A 21,732-nucleotide genomic window follows, 5' to 3' on the forward strand; every position below is an offset into this window, starting at 1 on the left:
TCACACGTGTATTACGATTTCCGGATAATACAGTTATAGCATGAATAAAAGACAATTATCATGAACAAGGAAATATAATAATAACACTTTTATTATTGCCTCTAGGGCATATTTCCAACAGTCTCCCACTTGCACTAGAGTCAATAATCTAGTTCACATCGCCATGTGATTAACACTCACAGGTCACATCGCCATGTGACTAATACCCAAGAGTTTTAGGTTTGATCATGTTGCTTGTGAGAGAGGTTTTAGTCAACGGGTCCGAACCTTTCAGATTCGTGTGTGCTTTACAAATCTCTATGTCATCTCCTAGATGTAGCTACCACGCTCTATTTGGAGCTATTCCAAATAACTGTTCTACTTGGAGCTATTCTAAATTGTTGCCCCATAATACGTATCCGGTATCTCTTCTTAGAGCTATCCGGATAGGTGTTAAGCTTGCATCGACGTAACCTTTACGACGAACTCTTTTACCACCTCCATAATCGAGAAAATTCCTTAGTCCACTAGTTACCAAGGATAACTTTGACTGCTGTCTGTGATCCATTCATGGATCACTCTTGTACCCCTTGACTGACTCATGGCAAAGCACATTTCAGGTGCGGTACTCAGCATGGCATACTGTAGAGCCTATGTCTTAAGCATAGGGGATGACCTTCGTCCTTTCTCTCTATTCTGCCGAGGTCGAGCTTTAAGTCTTAACTTCGTACCTTACAACTGAGGCAAGAACTCCTTCTTTGACTGGTCCATCTTGAACACCTTCAAGATCATGTCAAGGTATGTGCTCATTTGAAAGTATTATTAAGCATTTTGATCTATCCTTATAGATCTTGATGCTCAATGTTCAAGTAGCTTAATCCAGGCTTTCATTGAAAAACACTTTCAAAATAACCCTATATGCTTTCTAGAAATTCTACATCATTTCTGATCATCAATATGTCAACAACATATACTCATCAGAAATTCTATAGTGCTCCCACTCACTTCTTTGGAAATACAAGTTTCTCACAAACTTTGTATAAACCCAAAATCTTTGATCATCTTATCAAAGCGCACATTCCAACTCCGAGATGCTTACTCCAGTCCATGGAAGGATCGCTGGAGCTAGCATGCCTTTTAGCATCCTTAGGATTGACAAAACTTTTCTGATTGTATCACATACAACCTTTCCTTACAAAAACTGGTAAGGAAACTTGTCTTGACATCCATCTGCCAGATTTCATAAATGCAGCCAATGCTAACATGATTCCGACGGACTTTAAGCATCGCTACGGATGAGAAAATCTCATCGTAGTCAACTCCTTGAACTTGTGAAAAATTCTTCGCCACAAGTCGAGCTTCATGGACGGTGACATTACCGTCCACGTCCGTCTTCTTCTTAAAGATCCATTTATCTCAATGGCTTGCCGATCATCGGGCAAGTCCACCAAAGTCCATGCTTTGTTCTGATACATGGATCCTATCTCGGACTTTATGGCTTCTAACCATTTGTCGGAATTTGGGCCCAGCATCGCTTCTCCATAGCTCGTAGGTTCATTGTTGTCTAGCAACATGACCTTCAAGACAGGATTACTGTACCACTCTGAAGTAGTACGTATCCATGTCACCCTACAAGGTACGGTAGTGACTTGATCCGAAACTTCATGATCACTATCATAAGCTTCTACTTCAATTGGTGTAGGTGCCACAGGAACAACTTCCTGTGCCCTGCTACACACTTGTTGAAGTGATGGTTCAATAACCTCATCAAGTCTCCACCATCCTCCCACTCAATTCTTTCGAGAGAAACTTTTCCTTGAGAAAGTACCTGATTCTAGAAACAATCCCTTATTGCTTTCGGATCTGAGACAGGAGGTATACCCAACTGTTTTGGGTGTCCTATGAAGATGCATTTTATCCGCTTTGGGTTCGAGCTTATCAATCCTGAAACTTTTTCACATAAGCATCGCAGCCCCAAACCTTTAAGAAAGGACAACTTAGGTTTCTCTAAACCATAATTCATACGGTGTCATCTCAACGGAATTACGTGGTGCCCTATTTAAAGTGAATGTGGTTGTCTCTAATGCCTAACCCATGGACAATAGTGGTAATTCGATAAGAGACATCATGGTACGCACCATATCCAATAGGGTGCAACTATGATGTTCGGACACACCATCACACTATGGTGTTCCAGGCGGTATTAATTGCGAAACAATTTCCACAATGTCTTAATTGTGTGCCAAAACTCGTAACTCATATATTCATCTCTATGATCGTATCATAGACATTTTATCCTCTTGTCACAATGATCTTCTACTTCACTCTGAAATTACTTGAACCATTCAATAATTCAGACTTGTGTTTCATCAAGTAAATATTCTCAACAACTACTCGAATCATCTGTGAAGTAAGAACATAACGATATCCACTACATGCCTCAGCACTTATTGGATTGCATACATCAAAATGTATTTCTTCCCACAAGTTGCTTTCTAGTTCCATTTTACTGAAATCGAGGATTTCAGTCATCTTGCCCATGTGGTATGATTTGCATGTCTCAAGTGATTCAAGATCAAGTGAGTTCAAACGGTCCATTCGCATGGAGTTTCTTCATGCATATACACCAATAGACATGGTTCGCATGTCTCAAACTTTTCAAAAACGTGTGAGTCCAAAGATCCATCAACATGGAGCTTCTTCATGCGTTTTACACCAATATGACTTACATGGCAGTGCCACAAGTAAGTGGTACATTCATTACTATCTTATATCTTTTGGAATGAAAATGTGTATCACTACGATCGAGATTCAATAAACCATTCAGGTTCAATACTAATCTTGATGGTAGAGGGAGCGTGCGATGTTTGATCACATCAAACTTGGAAACACTTCCAACATATATCGTCAGCTCACCTTTAGCTAGTCTCCGTTTATTCCGTAGCCTTTTATTTCGAGTTACTAACACTTAGCAACCGAACCGGTATCTTAATACCCTGATGCTACTAGGAGTACTAGTAAAGTACACATTAACATAATGTATATCCAATATACTTCTATCGACCTTGCCAGCCTTCTCATCTACCAAGTATCTAGGGTAATTCTGCTCCAGTGGTTGTTCCCCTTATTACAGAAGCACTTAGTCTCGGGTTTGGGTTCAACCTTGGGTTTCTTCACTAGAGCAGCAGCTGAATTGCCGTTTCATGAAGTATCCCTTCTTGCCCTTGCCCTTCTTGAAACTAGTGGTTTCACCAACCATCAACAATTGATGCTCCTTCTTGATTTCTACTTTCGTGGCGTCAAACATCGCGAATATCTCAAGGATCATCATATATGTCCCTGATATATCATAGTTCATCACGAAGCTCTAGCAGCTTGGTGGTAATGACTTCGGAGAACCATCACTATTTTATCTGGAAGATCAACTCCCACTCGATTCAAGCGATTGTTGTACTCAGACAATCTGAGCACAAGCACAACAATTGAGCTTTTCTCCTTAGTCTCCAGGCTAAGAAAATCGTCGGAGGTCTTATACCTCTTGATGTGGGCACGAGCCTGAAATCCCAATTTCAGCCCTCGAAACATCTCATATGTTCCGCGATGTTTCGAAAACGTCTTTGGTGCCTCAACTCTAAACCGTTTAACTGAACTATCACGTAGTTATCAAAACGTGTATGTCCGATGTTCACAACATCCACATACGAGGTTTGGGGTTCAGCACACTGAGCGGTGCATTAAGGACATAAGCTTTCTACTGTTCGCATAATCGCTACTATCAACTTTCAACTATATTTTCTCTAGGAACATATCTAAAACAGTAGAACTAAAGCGCGAGCTACGACATAATATGCAAAAGGTCTTTTGACTATGTTCAGGATAATTAAGTTCATCTTATGAACTCCCACTCAGATAGACATCCCTCTGGTCACCTAAGTGATTACATGATCCGAGTCAACTAGGCCGTGTCCGATCATCACGTGAGACGGACTAGTCATCATCGGTGAACATCTTCATGTTGATCGTATCTACTATACGACTCATGCTCGACCTTTCGGTCTCCGTGTTCCGAGGCCATGTCTGTACATGCTAGGCTCGTCAAGTTAACCCTAAGTGTTTTCGCTGTGTAAAACTGTCTTACACCCGTTGTATGTGAACGTAAGAATCCATCACACCCGATCATCACGTGGTGCTTAGAAGCGACGAACTGTAGCAACGGTGCACAGTTAGGGGAGAACACTTCTTGAAATTGTTGTAAGGGATCATCTTATTTACTACCGTCGTTCTAAGCAAACAAGATGCTTAAACATGATAAACATCACATGCAATCAAATAGAGTAGTGACATGATATGGCCAATATCATATAGCTCCTTTGATCTTCATCTTCGGGGCTCCATGATCATCTTGTCACCGGCATGACACCATGATCTCCATCATCATGATCTCCATCATCGTGTCTTCATGAAGTTGTCACGCCAACGACTACTTCTACTTCTATGACTAACGCGTTTAGCAATAAAGTAAAGTAGTTTACATGGCGTTCTTCAATGACACGCAGGTCATACAATAAATAAAGACAACTCCTATGGCTCCTGCCGGTTGTCATACTCATCGACATGCAAGTCGTGAATCCTATTACAAGAACATGATCAATCTCATACATCACATATATCATTCATCACATCCTTTTGGCCATATCACATCACATAGCATACCCTGCAAAAACAAGTTAGACGTCCTCTAATTGTTGTTTGCATGTTTTACGTGGCTGCTATGGGTTCTAGCAAGAACGTTTCTTACCTACTCAAAACCACAACGTGATATGCCAATTGCTATTTACCCTTCATAAGGACACTTTTCATCGAATCCGTTCCGACTAAAGTGGGAGAGACTGGCACCCGCTAGCCACCTTATGCACCAAGTGCATGTCAATCGGTGGAACCTGTCTCACGTAAGAGTACGTGTAAGGTCGGTCCGGGCCGCTTCATCCCACAATACCGTCGAAACAAGATTGGACTAGTAACGGTAAGCATATTGAACAAAATCAACGCCCACAACTACTTTGTGTTCTACTCGTGCAAAGAATCTACGCAATAGACCTAGCTCTGATACCACTGTTGGGGAACGTAGCAGAAATTCAAAATTTTCCTACGTGTCACCAAGATCTATCTATGGAGAGACCAGCAACGAGTAGAAAGAGAATGCATCTACATACCCTTGTAGATCGCTAAGCGGAAGCGTTCAAGAGAACGGGGTTGAAGGAGTCGTACTCGTCATGATCCAAATCACCGGAGATCCTAGTGCCGAACGGACGACACCTCCACGTTCAACACACGTACAGCCCGGTGACGTCTCCCATGCCTTGATCCAGCAAGGAGAGAGGGAGAGGTTGAGGAAGACTCCGTACAGCAGCAGCACAACGGTGTGGTGGTGGTGGAGGAGCGTGGCAATCCTGCAGGGCTTCGCCAAGCACCGCGAGCGAGGAGGAGCACTTGGGAGAGGGAGGGCTGCGCCAGGGGCAAGGGTGAAGCTCCCATGCGCCTCCCCACTATATATAGGGGTGGAGGGGGCTGGTTTCTTGCCCTCCAAGTCCATTGGGGCGTTGCCAAAGGTGGGAGGAAAGAAATCCCATCATTTCCTTCCCCACCGATTGCTATCCCCCCTTTTTAGGGATCTTGATCTTATCCCTTTGGGATATGATCTTATTCCTTCTAAGGGGGGATCTTGGTGCGCCTTGACCAGGGGTGTGGGGCCTTTCCCCCACTACCCACGTTCATGTGGGTCCCCCCATGCAGGTGGGCCCCACTCCGGAACCTTCTAGAACCTTCCCGGTACAATACCGAAAAATCCCGAACATTTTCCAGTGGCCAAAATAGGACTTCCCATATATAAATCTTTACCTCCGGACCATTCCGGAACTCCTCGTGACGTCCGGGATCTCATCCGGGACTCCGAACAACAGTCGGTAACCACATACAAACTTCCTTTATAACCCTAGCGTCATCGAACCTTAAGTGTGTAGACCCTACGGGTTCGGGAGACATGTAGACATGACCGAGACGTTCTCCGGTCAATAACCAACAGCGGGATCTGGATACCCATGTTGGCTCCCACATGTTCCACGATGATCTCATCGGATGAACCACGATGTCAAGGACTCAGTCGATCCCGTATACAATTCCCTTTGTCTAGCGGTATGTTACTTGCCCGAGATTCGATCGTCGGTATCCAATACCTTGTTCAATCTCGTTACCGGCAAGTCACTTTACTCGTTCCGTAACACATCATCCCGTGATCAACTCCTTGGTCACATTGCGCATATGATGATGTCCTATCGAGTGGGCCCAGAGATACCTCTCCGTTTACACGGAGTGACAAATCCCAGTCTCGATCCGCATAAAACAATAGATACTTTCAGAGATACCTGTAGTGCACCTTTATAGTCACCCAGTTACGTTGTGATGTTTGATACACCCAAAGCACTCCTACGGTATCCAGGAGTTACACGCTCTCATGGTCAAAGGAAGAGATACTTGACATTGGCAAAGCTCTAGCAAACGAACTACACGATCTTTGTGCTAGGCTTAGGATTGGGTCTTGTCCATCACATCATTCTCCTAATGATGTGATCCCGTTATCAACGACATCTAATGTCCATAGCCAGGAAACCATGACCATCTGTTGATCACAACGAGCTAGTCAACTAGAGGCTCACTAGGGACATATTGTGGTCTATGTATTCACACGTGTATTACGATTTCCGGATAATACAGTTATAGCATGAATAAAAGACAATTATCATGAACAAGGAAATATAATAATAACACTTTTATTATTGCCTCTAGGGCATATTTCCAACAGTCTCCCACTTGCACTAGAGTCAATAATCTAGTTCACATCGCCATGTGATTAACACTCACAGGTCACATCGCCATGTGACTAATACCCAAGAGTTTTAGGTTTGATCATGTTGCTTGTGAGAGAGGTTTTAGTCAACGGGTCCGAACCTTTCAGATTCGTGTGTGCTTTACAAATCTCTATGTCATCTCCTAGATGTAGCTACCACGCTCTATTTGGAGCTATTCCAAATAACTGTTCTACTTGGAGCTATTCTAAATTGTTGCCCCATAATACGTATCCGGTATCTCTTCTTAGAGCTATCCGGATAGGTGTTAAGCTTGCATCGACGTAACCTTTACGACGAACTCTTTTACCACCTCCATAATCGAGAAAATTCCTTAGTCCACTAGTTACCAAGGATAACTTTGACTGCTGTCTGTGATCCATTCATGGATCACTCTTGTACCCCTTGACTGACTCATGGCAAAGCACATTTCAGGTGCGGTACTCAGCATGGCATACTGTAGAGCCTATGTCTTAAGCATAGGGGATGACCTTCGTCCTTTCTCTCTATTCTGCCGAGGTCGAGCTTTAAGTCTTAACTTCGTACCTTACAACTGAGGCAAGAACTCCTTCTTTGACTGGTCCATCTTGAACACCTTCAAGATCATGTCAAGGTATGTGCTCATTTGAAAGTATTATTAAGCATTTTGATCTATCCTTATAGATCTTGATGCTCAATGTTCAAGTAGCTTAATCCAGGCTTTCATTGAAAAACACTTTCAAAATAACCCTATATGCTTTCTAGAAATTCTACATCATTTCTGATCATCAATATGTCAACAACATATACTCATCAGAAATTCTATAGTGCTCCCACTCACTTCTTTGGAAATACAAGTTTCTCATAAACTTTGTATAAACCCAAAATCTTTGATCATCTTATCAAAGCGCACATTCCAACTCCGGGATGCTTACTCCAGTCCATGGAAGGATCGCTGGAGCTAGCATACCTTTTAGCATCCTTAGGATTGACAAAACTTTTCTGATTGTATCACATACAACCTTTCCTTACAAAAACTGGTAAGGAAACTTGTCTTGACATCCATCTGCCAGATTTCATAAATTCAGCCAATGCTAACATGATTCCGACGGACTTTAAGCATCGCTACGGATGAGAAAATCTCATCGTAGTCAACTCCTTGAACTTGTGAAAAATTCTTCGCCACAAGTCGAGCTTCATGGACGGTGACATTACCGTCCACGTCCGTCTTCTTCTTAAAGATCCATTTATCTCAATGGCTTGCCGATCATCGGGCAAGTCCACCAAAGTCCATGCTTTGTTCTGATACATGGATCCTATCTCGGACTTTATGGCTTCTAACCATTTGCCGGAATTTGGGCCCACCATCGCTTCTCCATAGCTCGTAGGTTCATTGTTGTCTAGCAACATGACCTTCAAGACAGGATTACTGTACCACTCAGCTATCTGAGGCTTGGTGAAGGCGGGAGCTGGAGGCGTCTCCTGAGAACTGAACGCCAGACGACGCCTGTTGCAATTGGATTTCTCTACCGTACCAGCTAGATCGCGGTCGTCTTGGTTGGGTTCTTGAGAAGGAGGCCCGCCGAACTCGTCACCGTACCCATGTTCGGCAAAGTACTTATCGATGTTGGTAAATGTACCATCGTTGTCGTCGTCGTCCGGATCCTGTGCCATATGCATGTCCGGATCCTGTGCCATAGGGATGTCCGGCATGTCCAGTAGCGTTGCGGCGTTCTTGCCATGGCGCGGTGCCGGCACGACTGGCGGTCTTGTCTGTGGGGTGGTGTCCCCCGCCCCCAAACGAATTTGGCTCTTCGGCCAAAGCAGGGGCCAGCTTAGGCAGGCGCTGAGGGTCATCAGATCTTCTTCGTCGGCCCCGGCAGGTTGAATCAGAGGTAACAACTCGTTGTAGCCTGGCAGCACCCAAACCAGTTGAACCCTATACATGGTGGGTGGCATCGGTTTACCATGGAACACGGGGTTGCCCGATTGAACGATTTTTTCCTTGGCGACATCGACCAACTCGTCGTTCACGAAGTGCAGGAGAGTGCACGGAACATCGTCGGCGCCTTGCGAAAACATGTAGGGCGTCAGGGATGCCCAGTCAAAGGCAAAAGGAGATGAAGTCCTCGGCCGAGAGGCTTAATTAGTTACCGTGATGATGGTGTCGAGCTTGGCTAATGTCGAGGCACCGCCAACGGCAGGTGTGCAACTGACGGAGGGGCCGCTTGCTGGCGAGGTGCCGGCCGGTGTACACCCGGGTGCATTAAGCTCCAATGCCTGTGCCGGCGCCGGAGACACCAATACCGCCACCGCCGATGACACCAATGGCACCGCCTGCGCATTGTGCGAGTTGCTGGCCGTGAAGCTGGGAATCGGGGGCGGCCTCTGTTGGCCACCCGCAATCCATGTCGTCAGCCCATGAATCAAGATAGGCATAATGCCGGTGAGCGTCGTTCCCAGTTGTTGTTGCACTTGCTCTTGGATAATCTCCGGAATCCACGCCACTTGTGCCTTGAGTTCTTCAACCTCGCGCGATTGGCTTTCCGAGCTGGTCTTTTCTCCTTTCGCCCACCAGCGCTATAGTATGAAGACCATTTTGTGGACAAGCCTTTGTCGGCCACACGACCAGCTGACGACGGCTTACTGTGCTTATCCTTGTTTTTCATTACGTTCAACGCCCTATTTAGAGTGTTGTCCCAAGCAGGGGTGCTCTGAGATGACCCCGCGCTACTACTTTCAGTCTCCTTCGCCAGAGCAAGCTCAAGCGCCCTGGTCTTGGGATCCGTGGTAAGCTCCTTTGTTATCGGGTCCTCCTTGTACCGGGCCCTGACAAAGTTCCTGGTCTACTTGTCACTGCTGTATTTCTCAAAGCGGGGCGGTAGGCCTTGCTCGGCACACTCCGCATCCTCCTTGTCCCATATAGGCTCTGCCACTCTGTAACCGCTGGGACCGAGTTTGTGTTCCTCTAAGTTCAACTCCCGCATTTCTTTCCCCCACTGACTTGATTCAGAGGTTGCACTGCTCTCGCACTTGATCTTGAACTCCTTGTAGTCATCTTTGCTGATCGAAGGATTTTTCGCCTTGATCTTCTCATAACTATCACCTTTCTCAATCATTCTCTTCACCGCGCTTCTCCAAGTAGACAGGGCCGTGCTCATCCTCGTGAGGGCGGCACTGTTCACTTTATTCCCTGAGAGGCGTGTGTTTTCAAATTCAGCAAGGAACTTGTATCGTTTGTGCAGCTTCGTGAAGAGGAGGTTGCGCAAATTCCCTCGGTCCTTATGCCTAAGGTTCTCGGTGTTGATCGAGACGGTGCTCCGGAGAATGCACCCGAGCTGAACCGAGTACCCCTTGACTATATGTTTGGGCTCCGTTGGATGCCCGTTGGAATCCACTTGAGTAAATTCCTCCTTAACGATGTGGAGCGCATTCAGGCGCCGGTCCTTTCGTTGCTTCTTCGGTTGGCTGCCATCTATGCGTGCGCCGCCATCATCAGTGGTGGCATCCTTGGCGGCACCATCAGTGGTGTCATCCCCGACGCCACTAGGGGTTGTATAGTCAGGATCGGTGTCTTCCGCGGCGTCCTCATAGCGGTGAGGTTATTCCTCCATCTCCTGGGACAGCTCCCAGAATTGCTTGCCGCCCGAACTGCCTGCCTCATCGTTGTTGGCCATGTTTCGCTCTAAATAGGAAAAAAGTTTGGTCAAAAAGTTGGTTATTATCAAGGAACAAGATCATGGTCTCATCATTTAGGGTTTGTCGACAACGAGGCATCCTAAAAGATAAGCCCATGCATTAATCACGATGGCAGGGCAGTTGATCCTACTTAACTAAGTACTAAGATACACCGGCCCATGCATTAGTCGCAAGTACCCCATATGTCCTATTTTTAGCAAAGTCATGTTAAAATTCACGGAAAATTTCAGCATGACCTTTGCTGAAAATAGGACATATGGAGTATCCGAATTTGCCGGAACGGAAGTTAATCGACATTCCAGCAAACTCAAGGGCCTCTCGGGGTACCTGCAAATTCATCACGACACAATGGTCGGAGACAAAACCCAGCAACTTTACAAGTCTTTCACAGATTTGTTTGCAAGTTCTGATATGTAATAAAGATGAGCCTCAAAGATGAGCCTCCAATGCTGATTTGTTTGCATTGTTTTAGGAGTATAAACTGAGTATGCAAACTGGATATACACTGAATTTAAATAAATTTACAGAAAAATACCATGTGCTTGTGGGTGTGGTGTCCTATTTGCAGAAAAATACCATGTGTAAGTGGAGTGCAGTGTTCTACAGACGCAGATGTTCAGTTGGGTTTCTGCTACTGAAACTTGCCAATTGCAAAGAGTACTGCTGTTGTAAAACTACTATAAATCTACTCCTCTATACAAATCTTAAAAGCAGGTCTACTTCACCTAAAATTCACCTAAGAGCTACTGCAAGCAGGTCTACTTACTTTTGGTGTGGTCTTGCTCAACCCGTTTCTCTGCAATGCCACATAAGCATGTGTGCTAAACCTCTGTCTAACAAGTATTGAGGCAAACAAATATTGCTCCCAATTGAACATTTTCAGTTAACTGTAGCAACAAGTATTGGAACACTGTGCTAAAAAAGTTCAGTTAACAGTATTGACTGCAACTCATTGAAACAAAAAGGGCAGATAATCCTTTTAACCATTCTGTGAGTTTTGAATGAGCTGGTTACTTGGCTGCTGCTATGTCCTAGTACTATGCAAAAGCACTACTCATTTGATACGACGATGATAGCGCTCCGGGTCATGGTCAGGAGTAGGCTTGGGACATGGACCTGATTTAGCATTTAGTAACATCATCAATTATGATGCCAAACTAGTTTAATCCCTAGGAATTAGTTGTTAACATAATCACCCAGGGCCCCAACATTAGGCAATAATGAGCTTCTTTTGCATAGTTTTCTACGCGAAAGCGATGCGAAAGGAAAGATTTTATTTTGTTTGCGCCAAACAAGGCCTACTAATGAATCTCCAACTACGAAGAAGAATCAGACCCTATCCACCAAGATATATTGGCGTATGAGACTACCATAATCTTGATGAAGTATCTTTGTGCAAAGAACAGGCACAAATTTAAGTGAGCATCTGAAACCATGAGGCCGGCTAAAAGTTTTTGAGAACATCTCCAAGCTACTACTAGAGTTTATCACTTGAATCCATGGACCGTCTAGCAAAGCAAGGCAACCAAGAACAAGACATGGCACAAATCCCTTTCTTATCGACGCAAACTCAGTATATATAATCTTTTGGAATAAGGCTGTCAAACTAGCAATTATATACTATGCGATTCTTTTTTTGTATTTGCAATGACGATGATAGCTGGACCGGGTCATGGTTCGGAGTAGGCTTGGGACAGGGACCTCGTTTAGCATTTAGTAGCATCATCGTCAATTATGATGCCAAAAAAATAGTTTAACATCATCCCCCAGGGGACCCAACATTAGGATAATGAGCTTCTTTTGCATAGTTTTCTACGCGAAAGCGACATCGAAGGAAACATTTTGCTCGAAGGGCCTACTCTACTATTTAAGCTCCAATAATGAAGAAGAATCAGACCCATCCTCGAAGATATATTATTGGCATAGTATAAAACTGTCATGATCTTGATGAAGTACACTGCAGATGTATCATGTTGATACTGCTATATATCAACAAATCTGCGAGTTGATGATTACACACATAAAACTTGCAATGATGAAGGAAGCACTCATGTCAAATACTAGCGGTGACTAAAAACTGAGAATTTGATGTTAGTGCATAATTTTATCCCTCCCCTGCCTTCCATCTACTCTGCATCTGATGCATACTACCAGTTGTGACAGCATATTCAGAAAGTGCATTCTGCAGGGTGCGGCCACAACGAGGCAGGGCGTGGGTGGCGCACGACCACGCGAGGGGCGGTCGGCGCGGTGAGCACGAGCCCGCAGGGAAGTGGTGGGCAGCACAAACGGCGACTAAACAAGGGGAAAAGAGGGGGAATCGATGGAGACGCTCACTGCAGAGCTGGGGAAGGAGACGGCAAGGCCGACGGTGGTCGGGGCAGCGCGGATCGACACCGAGAAGCAGTGGTTGGTGATGAGGAAGAAGAGGTCGATGCGCTCGATCCTTGATGACCCGGCTCCAATCCGTGGACGTAGCTCCTAGGCACGACGACAGAGCACGGGGCGGCCAGTGGCCGCGCTGACGTGGACGTGGGGCCTCCTCTCCTGGTGGACGTGGGGCGGCGCCGAGGCTCCAAGTCTCTGGCGGCTCCGAGGGTTAGGGAGGGAGGCGAGGGAGGCGGCGCTCGCAGGGGAGGCGGGGCTCGGGGGGAGGAAGGGGAGAGGGAGGCGGCGGGGGCACGTGGGCGGCTGCGGCGGACGGAGGCGACGAACGGCAGGAGCGCGTGGGCGGCGGCGGCGGCGGCGTACGGTTGGGGTCGATCGAGTGGGGAATCTGGCGAGGGAGGGAGGGAGGCCACAGTGCAAGGGCAATAGGTGGAGCGGGGAGGGTTCTAATGGCGCACCTCCCCTAGTGCGCCATAAGTACGACTATTCTAATGGCGCACCTCCCCTCGGTGCGCCATTAGATTTTGTTTTAATTACTAGCCCGACTGGTCAGGTTATATTCCACCTAACGCTATCTACATCAGAACCCGCCCACTAGCCTGATTGGCCAGCACGCAGCACACACACTAGGAGGTCCTGGGTTCTATTCCAAGGCTCTCCAATTTTTGTTTTTTATGCATTTAAAATGATGTTTGATATTTATTTGTGTTTAAATATGTTCAAACTTGTTTAAATCATAACAGTAATATTTTTTTATAAAAACAGTAATAATTTTTTAAAAAATATGTTCAAATTTGTTATTTGAAAATATTTATGAATATGAAAAAATATTCATATGGGGGGAGGGTGCGGGGGGTCGTCGGCGGCTGTGGAGTGGGGGAGGGTGCGGGCCGGGGGTTGGCGGCGGCGGCCGGTGGAGTGGGGGAGGGTGCGGTGGGTCGTCGGTGATGGTGGAGTGGGGGAGGGTGCGGGCCGGGGGTCGGCGGCGGCGGCCGGTGGAGCGGGGGAGATGGTGCGGGGGGTGCTCGGCGACGAGGGGGACCGGATCTGGCAAGGTGGGATAGCGATCGAGATGGAGGAGGATCGAGATCGAGTGTCCATGAAATTTAAAAACATTCATGAGTTCAAAAAGTGCCTATGAAATACAATCGAGAAATGAAGGCTACAATTTAAATACAATCGATCTTAGCTAGCTATCTGTTCACAATCTTCTTGCCCTTATTTTTCGTAAATGGAGTTCTTCTCTTGAACGGACGTCCTTTAGGTAGGGTGGTCCTGCTTCTTCTTGTGGTGTATGCTGATACTTCATCGTCGTCGTCATGTTCCATCTTCGGGTCGCCGTACTTGTCGAAGTCTTGCTCATTGGCGACTCCATCCATTCCGATGATCTTCCTTTTGCCTCTCCTCACGACAACACGACTGGGCTTTGGCGGGTTGGTAATGAAGAAGCATTGGTCCACTTGGGAAGCCAGTACCCATGGCTCATTTTTCGCGGTGACGTTTGCGCCCGCGGTCTTGGATTTGGCTTCGGGTATAACCATGGTGGTGAAATACCGGTCTTCTTTTATGACGCTCTTGGCCCATCTGACACGGAACATCGGGACCTTATCTCCAGCGTAGCTCAGCTCCCAGATCTCCTCGATCCTTCTGTAGTATATGTCCTTGTCGTTACCAGTGTAGGATTCCATCGTTACCCCGGAGTTCTAATAACCATTGCTCTTCATGTCCTTGTCCTTGGTGTAGAATGTGTAGCCGTTGATATCGTACGCCTCATAGGTCATCAGGTTGTGCTTGACACCCTATGACAAGGCGAATATGAGTTGTTCTTCTGCGGAAGAATCCTCATGTAAAGGGTACGACAGAAGCTTCTACTTCAACCAACGCGTGAAACATGAGTTGTTCTCTTTGATTATATCTCTGTCCGTCCTCTGTTGGCCTCGGTCATTGTACGTCTTCTCAATAAAGGTTTTGTGCTCTACCACCCAAGGATCGACCACATCTATGTTTTGTAGCGCGACTAGGTTTGCTCTTTCAAAGTCGGCGAGTCGACCCTCGAAGTCGACATGCATTTCGCGGCGACCCTCACAGTGACCCCATCTAGCGAGCCTGCCGAGGTGCCTGTTGATGGGCAGACCAACGGGGTCCTCGGTGCCTAGATAATTCATGCAGTAGGAGACGCACTCTTCGGTCAGAAAGCCCATGGCTATGCTTCCTTCTGGACATGACATGTTGTGAACATATCCTTTGATGACACCATTCATCCTTTCAAACGACATCATGCTGTGCAGGAATGTCGGCCCGAGTTGGATGATATCCTCCACGATATGGACCAGCAGATGCACCATAACGACGAAGAATGTGGGCGGGAAGTACATCTCAAGCTCACATAGTATCACCACGATCTCTTCCTGTAGCCTTCTGAGTTGCCTCACGCCAACCGACTTCCGAGAGATGACGTCGAAAAAGTTGCATAGGCCAAATAGTGTTTCATGGACGTGCGCGTCCATGATCCCACAGATTGCAACTGGAAGTATCTGCGTCATTAGCACGTGACAGTCGTGAGACTTCATCCTGCTGAACTTCTGCTTTGCTGGGTCTAGGTATCTGCTTATCTTCCCCGTGTAACCGTAAGGAAGTTTTACTCCTACGAGGTAGGTGAAAAACTGATCGATCTCCTCCTGACTTAGAGTGAAGCACGCGGGAGGGTAGTCATTTCCGGTCTTCTTGGCCTTTTTGCCTTTGCGATGACTTTCCGTGTCCTGCTTCGCCTCATCATCATCATGATCATTAGCGTGAAGCTCCTCCCTGATGTCCATTGATTTCAAGTCTGCCCTTGCTTTCGGCCCATCTTTGGTCCTCTCTGGCATGTTGAGCAGGGTACCAAGCAGACTCTCGCACACATTCTTCGTGATATGCATGACATCAAGGCTGTGAGGCACACAGTGGATCTTCCAGTACGGCAAGTCCTAGAAAACAGACCTTGTTTTCCATACCTTCAGCAGCGGCTCTAGTGCCTTTCGCTTCTTTCCCGGCTATGGCGCCTTTTCCTTCTTTCCCGGCAGTGGGCAATCTTTCCAATTTTTCAACAGCTGGTCTATTTCCTCGTCGCTCCTCGTACGCGCGCGTCTTCGGGGTTCGGTTTCACCATCGAATAGATCCTTGCATTTCCTCCACGGGTCATCGTCGCGAAGCCACCTTCGATGTCCCATGAACACGGTTTTCGAAGACATGGGATCTCTATCTAGCTGGTGATACGTTGTGTCATCCATGCACCTGACGCATCCAGAAAATCCGTGGACCACCTGCCCCGCGAGATATCCGTAACCGAGATAGTCGTGCACCGTCGTGAGCAGTGCGGCTCTCATAGGGAAATATTCTTTCTGTGCGGTGTCCCACGTATTGGCTGGAGTTTTCCATAGCGTGTCTAGCTCCTCTTTCAGCAGCCCCAGATACAGATTGATGTCGTTTCCTGGTTGTTTCGGCCCTTCAATTAGCATACTCATGTGAATGTACTTCCTCTTCATGCACAACCAGGGGGAAGGTTGTACATCCACACAAACACATGCTAGGTGCTATGTGTGCTCCTCTGGTTGCCAAATGGATTGACTCCATCGGTGCTCGTGCCCAGCACGATGTTCCTTGGATCCTTCAAAATTCTGGGTGTTCGAAGTTCAACGCTTGCCACTGGGTCCCATCCCTAGGGTGACTCAGCATCTTGTCTTTTTTATTTATCTCCAGATCATTTGCGTCATCTTCTCGCTTCTTCTCCTACCTATTCGCATGCCAACGCAAGAGCTTTGCTACATTAGGGTCCGCAAAATACCGCTGTAGACGAGGAGTGATCAGAAAGTACCACACCACTTTTCGAGGAGCTTTCTTCCTCTCCTTGTATCGAGTGACGCTGCACACTGGACATATGGTAGACTCCGCGTGCTCGTCCCGATAAATGATGCAATTGTTCATGCACACATGGTATTTCACGTGCGGTAAATCCAGAGGACACACGATTTTCTTCGCCTTCTCGAAACTGGTCGGGCACTTGTTCCCCTTGGGAAGACGTTCGCGCCAGAATGACATGTTCTCGTCGAAGTATGCGTCGGTCATTTTGTGTTTTACCTTCATCTCCAGAGCCATGAGCGTTACTTTCAGGCGGGTATCCTCGGGTCTGCATCCTTCATACAATGGAGTAACCGCGTCTATCTCCAGTTGATCCAGCTTGGCTTTCTCTCGGGTGGCAGCTCTTGCATTATCCGTTTGCTTGAGAAGCAGCTCTTGAACATGAGGGTCCTGAACCCAGCCCATCGATGGTCCTTCGTCGTCTGCTCTGCCGGCATCTTCATCTTCATGATCATGCCCTTCGTCTACTCTGGCATCTTCCTCATCATCATGTCCTGGATCTTCTACATGATGACTGTGTACAGCATCACCGTCGTGATCATGTCCTGGAGATTCTTCGTCTTCTCGCTCGCCCGAGTCTTGCTCATTTCTTGCCGCCCGGCCCCCATGGACGACTTCATAGTCATCTTCATCACCTTGCCACCGATAGCCATCCATGAAACCACGCAAGAGCAGGTGGTCCCGCACCTGCCCGGAATCCGGGTCCGCAATAAGGCTCTTCAGCTTGCATCTTCGACACAGACATCTTATCTCCGTCTCGTTCTTTTGAAGCATCTCGGCCTTCGCGGAGCTCAAAAACCTATTCACGATGCCTTCGGTCATCGTGCGGACCATGGTCGCCTGCGGGATAGAGCAAAACAATATTTTAGAACCAAGAAAAAATTTGGCATGACTTTCCCTAAAAATAGGACCAAAAAGAATGCATAGTGCCAAAATTCTCGCCGAAACGGAAATGAATCAACATTTTGGCAAAATATTGGCAACTATCGCATTTCAAATACCGGTACCTGCAAACACAAACATATATGCAACACCACAAACATATGCAACACCACGAACATACATAGATCTAGCTAGGCCACAAAAAGTGCATGTGCATGTTGTTGGAGAGGGAGAACAACATAAAGATAGCTTCCCCCTTACTTACCTATCAAAAAAAAGGTAATTTAACCACTTAATTTGGATGAATCTATGGTGCAAATGAGGTGAGGAGGAGGAGGCAGCCGAGACAAGCTTGGAGGAGGAGGTGGAGAGAATGAAGTGGGGAAAGTGAGTGGGTAGGTGGGTTGTCCAAAATATCTTGTTGTTCCCAGGTTACTAATGGCGCACCACCTGCAAATGCGCCATTAGTAACCCTGGTTACTAATGGCGCACCTGCTGCTGGTGTGCCATTAGGAGTTTTGCAAAAAAAAAAATATTCTAATGGCGCACCATGGCACAGTGCGCCATTACTAGTTTAAACTAGTAATGGCGCACTACGCTAGGCTGCGCCATTAGTAGTTTTGCCAAAAAATATATAAAAACAACAACAACAACAACAACAGTAGTGGCGCACTATGTGGCCGGTGCGCCATTACTAGTTAGCACTAGTAATGGCGCACCTTGCCATGATGCGCCATTAGTATCTTTGGAAAAATAAGAAGAAAAAATTACTAGTGGCGCACCGTGTGCCTAGTGCGCCATTAGTGTCTTCCACACTAATGGCGCACCTGCACATGGTGCGCCACTGCTATATAATAGTGGCGCAGCACATGACAGGTGCGCCATTAGTGGCCATTCCATCTATAGCCCTTTTCCTAGTAGTGCCCCCTCCTTGTCCTATTCGGACTATAGGGGGAGGGGGCGTGCGGCTTGCCCTGGCTGCCCCTCCAATTCTTCACTAGGGCCCATTAGGCCCACTAAACCCCCCGGGGGGTTCCGGTATTCCCCGATACTCCGGTATATGCCCGAAACCATCCGAAACCATTCCGGTGTCCGAACATAGTCATCCAAATATCAATCTTTATGTCTCGACCATTTCGAGACTCCTCGTTATGTCCGTGATCATATCCGGGACTCTGAACTACCTTCGGTACATCAAAACACAAAAACTCATAATACCGATCATCACCAAACTTTAAGCATGCGGATCCTACGGGTTCAAGAACTATATAGACATGACCGAAACACGTCTCCGGTCAATAACCAATAGCGGAACCTGGATGCTCATATTGGCTCCTATATATTCTATGAAGATCTTTATCGGTCAAACCGCATAACAACATACGTTGTTCCCTTTGTCATCGATATGTTACTTGCCCGAGATTCGATCGTCGGTATCTCAATACCTAGTTCAATCTCGTTACCGGCAAGTCTCTTTACTTGTTACGTAATGCATCATCCCGCAACTAACTCATTAGCTACATTGCTTGCAAGGCTTATAGTGATGTGCATTACTGAGAGGGCCCAGAGATACCTCTCCGACAATCGGAGTGACAAATCCTAATCTCAAAATACGCCAACTCAACATGTACCTCCGGAGACACCTGTAGAGCTCCTTTATAATCACCCAGTTACGTTATGACGTTTGGTAGCACACAAAGTGTTCCTCCGATAAACGGGAGTTGCATAATCTCATAGTCATAGGAACATGTATAAGTCATGAAGAAAGCAATAACAACATACAACGATCAAGTGCTAAGCTAACAGAACGGGTCAAGTCAATCACATCATTCTCCTAATGATGTGATCCCGTTAATCAAATGACAACTCATGTCTATGACTAGGAAACTCAACCATCTTTGATTAACGAGCTAGTCAAGTAGAGGCATACTAGTGACACTATGTTTGTCTATGTATTCACACATGTATTATGTTTTCGGTTAATACAATTCTAGCATGAATAATAAACATTTATCATGATATGAGGAAATAAATAATAACTTTATTATTGCCTCTAGGACATATTTCCTTCATCTACGGCTACACCAGAGGGAACGCCGTCGGTATGGCCCTGGGCGCGCGCGTCGCTTCCTATAAAGTGTGCTGGAAATACGGGTGTGCAAGCTCCGACATCCTCGCGGCGTTCGACGAGGCCATAGCCGACGGGGTCGACGTCATCTCCGCTTCACTCGGCTCCTCCGGCTACGCGCAACCATTTTATATGGACTCCACCGCCATCGGCGCCTTCGGCGACGTTCAGAAGGGCAACATCGTCTCTGCTTCCGCGGGGAACTCCGGCCCCGTCGAGTCCACCACCATCAACATCGCGCCGTCGTTCCTGGCCATCGGCGCGTCCACCATCAACCGCCATTTCCCGGCAGACGTCGTCCTCATCAACGGCGATACCTTTTCTGGCACTTCGCTCTACGCTGGCCCGCCGCTTGGTGCAACCGAGATACCTCTCGTGCATGGCCGGACTGCTGGCTCAAAAATCTGTGAAGCTAGGAAGCTCAACGCCAGCTTGGTCGCCCGGAAGATCGTTTTGTGCGACCCCGGCGTGATTGCTGCGCAAGGAGAGACCGTCAAGCTTGCTGGTGGCGTCGGAGCAATCCTCAGGATCATCAAAGAATTCCGCGAGCTGGTCGTCGGTAGCCCCCATACCTTCCCTGCCACAACCGTCACCTTCGCTGCCGGGAAAAGGATTAAAGCGTACATAAGCAACACTACATCACCGGCGGCGACGATCGTGTTCCACGGTGCGGTCATCGGCCCCACGCCTTCTTCCCCTAGAATGGCACCCTTCTCGAGTCGCGGCCCAAACTTCCTGGCGCCGGAGATCCTCAAGCCAGACGTCACAGCCCCCGGCGTGGAGATTCTCGCCGCTTGGACCGGCGCCGCCTCGCCCTCGGGCCTCGACAGCGACACGAGACTAGTGCATTACAATATCCTATCGGGCACGTCCATGGCATGCCCACACGTTAGTGCATCGCTGCAATGCTTCGGCAGGCGAAACCGGAGTGGAGCCTTGCCGCGATCAAGTCCGCCCTGATGACCACCGCATACAATGTAGACAATGGTGGCCTTATCATCAGGGATATGGCCACCAGACAAACCATCCACGATGTTCGCGTGCGGGGCAGGCCACGTCGACCCCAGCCGCGCCCTTGACCCAGGCCTCGTGTACAACGCATGCAACGACAACTATGTCACCTTCGTGTGCGCGCTCGGCTACACCTCCGAGCAGATGGCTGTCTTCACGAGAGACGGCTCGTCGACCAACTGCTCGGGTTCCTTCTATGTGGGAGACCACAACTACCCATCCTTCATGGCGGTGTTCACCTCGCGCAACGAGACCATCACGCAACACCGCATGGTGCGCAACGTCGGCAACAACGTGGATGTGACGTATCGAGCCACGGTCACGAGCCCCACCGGCATGCGCGTGGACGTGAAGCCGCGGAAGCTACAGTTCAGCATGACGCACAACACACAGGAGTACCAGGTCACCTTCGCTATCCGGGCCAAGGGTAGCATCAAGGAGTACACGTTTGGGTCGATCGCGTGGAGCGACGGCAAGCACACTGTGACGAGCCCCATCGCCATCACCTGGCGGCCGCCAGTGAGCGAAGTCGCAGCGGTGTGATGTGGGTTTCGGTTCCGCTGTTGCTGAACTGCACACCTCCTGCAGCATCTACGTAGCAAACTTGCGGCACGGCTCGTCCCGGGTTCCGTAGTTAACGAGTACACCTCTAGGAGTGTAGCAGTGTGCAGGTGGGCACGAGCAAACCGTACGTGTACGCACGCAACTGTATATTTTCCTTACTTCTGTCTGTAAGAAACTGGATGTCTTCCTTCCTTAAGTCTGTAACTGGGCATCTTACATCCTCACAGAGAACTCCGTTACTTGTTTCTTCGGCAGGTTTGGCAGACAATGCTATAAAAATACAATCAAGGAAGGCTCCAACAA

General features: G+C 47.5%; 1 pseudogene; it reads left to right on the forward strand.

The window, feature by feature from the left end:
• LOC123134700 (subtilisin-like protease SBT1.4) overlaps positions 1-21,408 on the forward strand; it is a 46,055-nt pseudogene extending 24,647 nt beyond the window's left edge.
• The last annotated feature ends 324 nt before the right edge of the window (positions 21,409-21,732 follow it).

This window comes from Triticum aestivum, chromosome 6B (genome assembly GCF_018294505.1).
Source record: "Triticum aestivum cultivar Chinese Spring chromosome 6B, IWGSC CS RefSeq v2.1, whole genome shotgun sequence".
Classification (NCBI taxonomy): Eukaryota; Viridiplantae; Streptophyta; class Magnoliopsida; order Poales; family Poaceae; genus Triticum; species Triticum aestivum.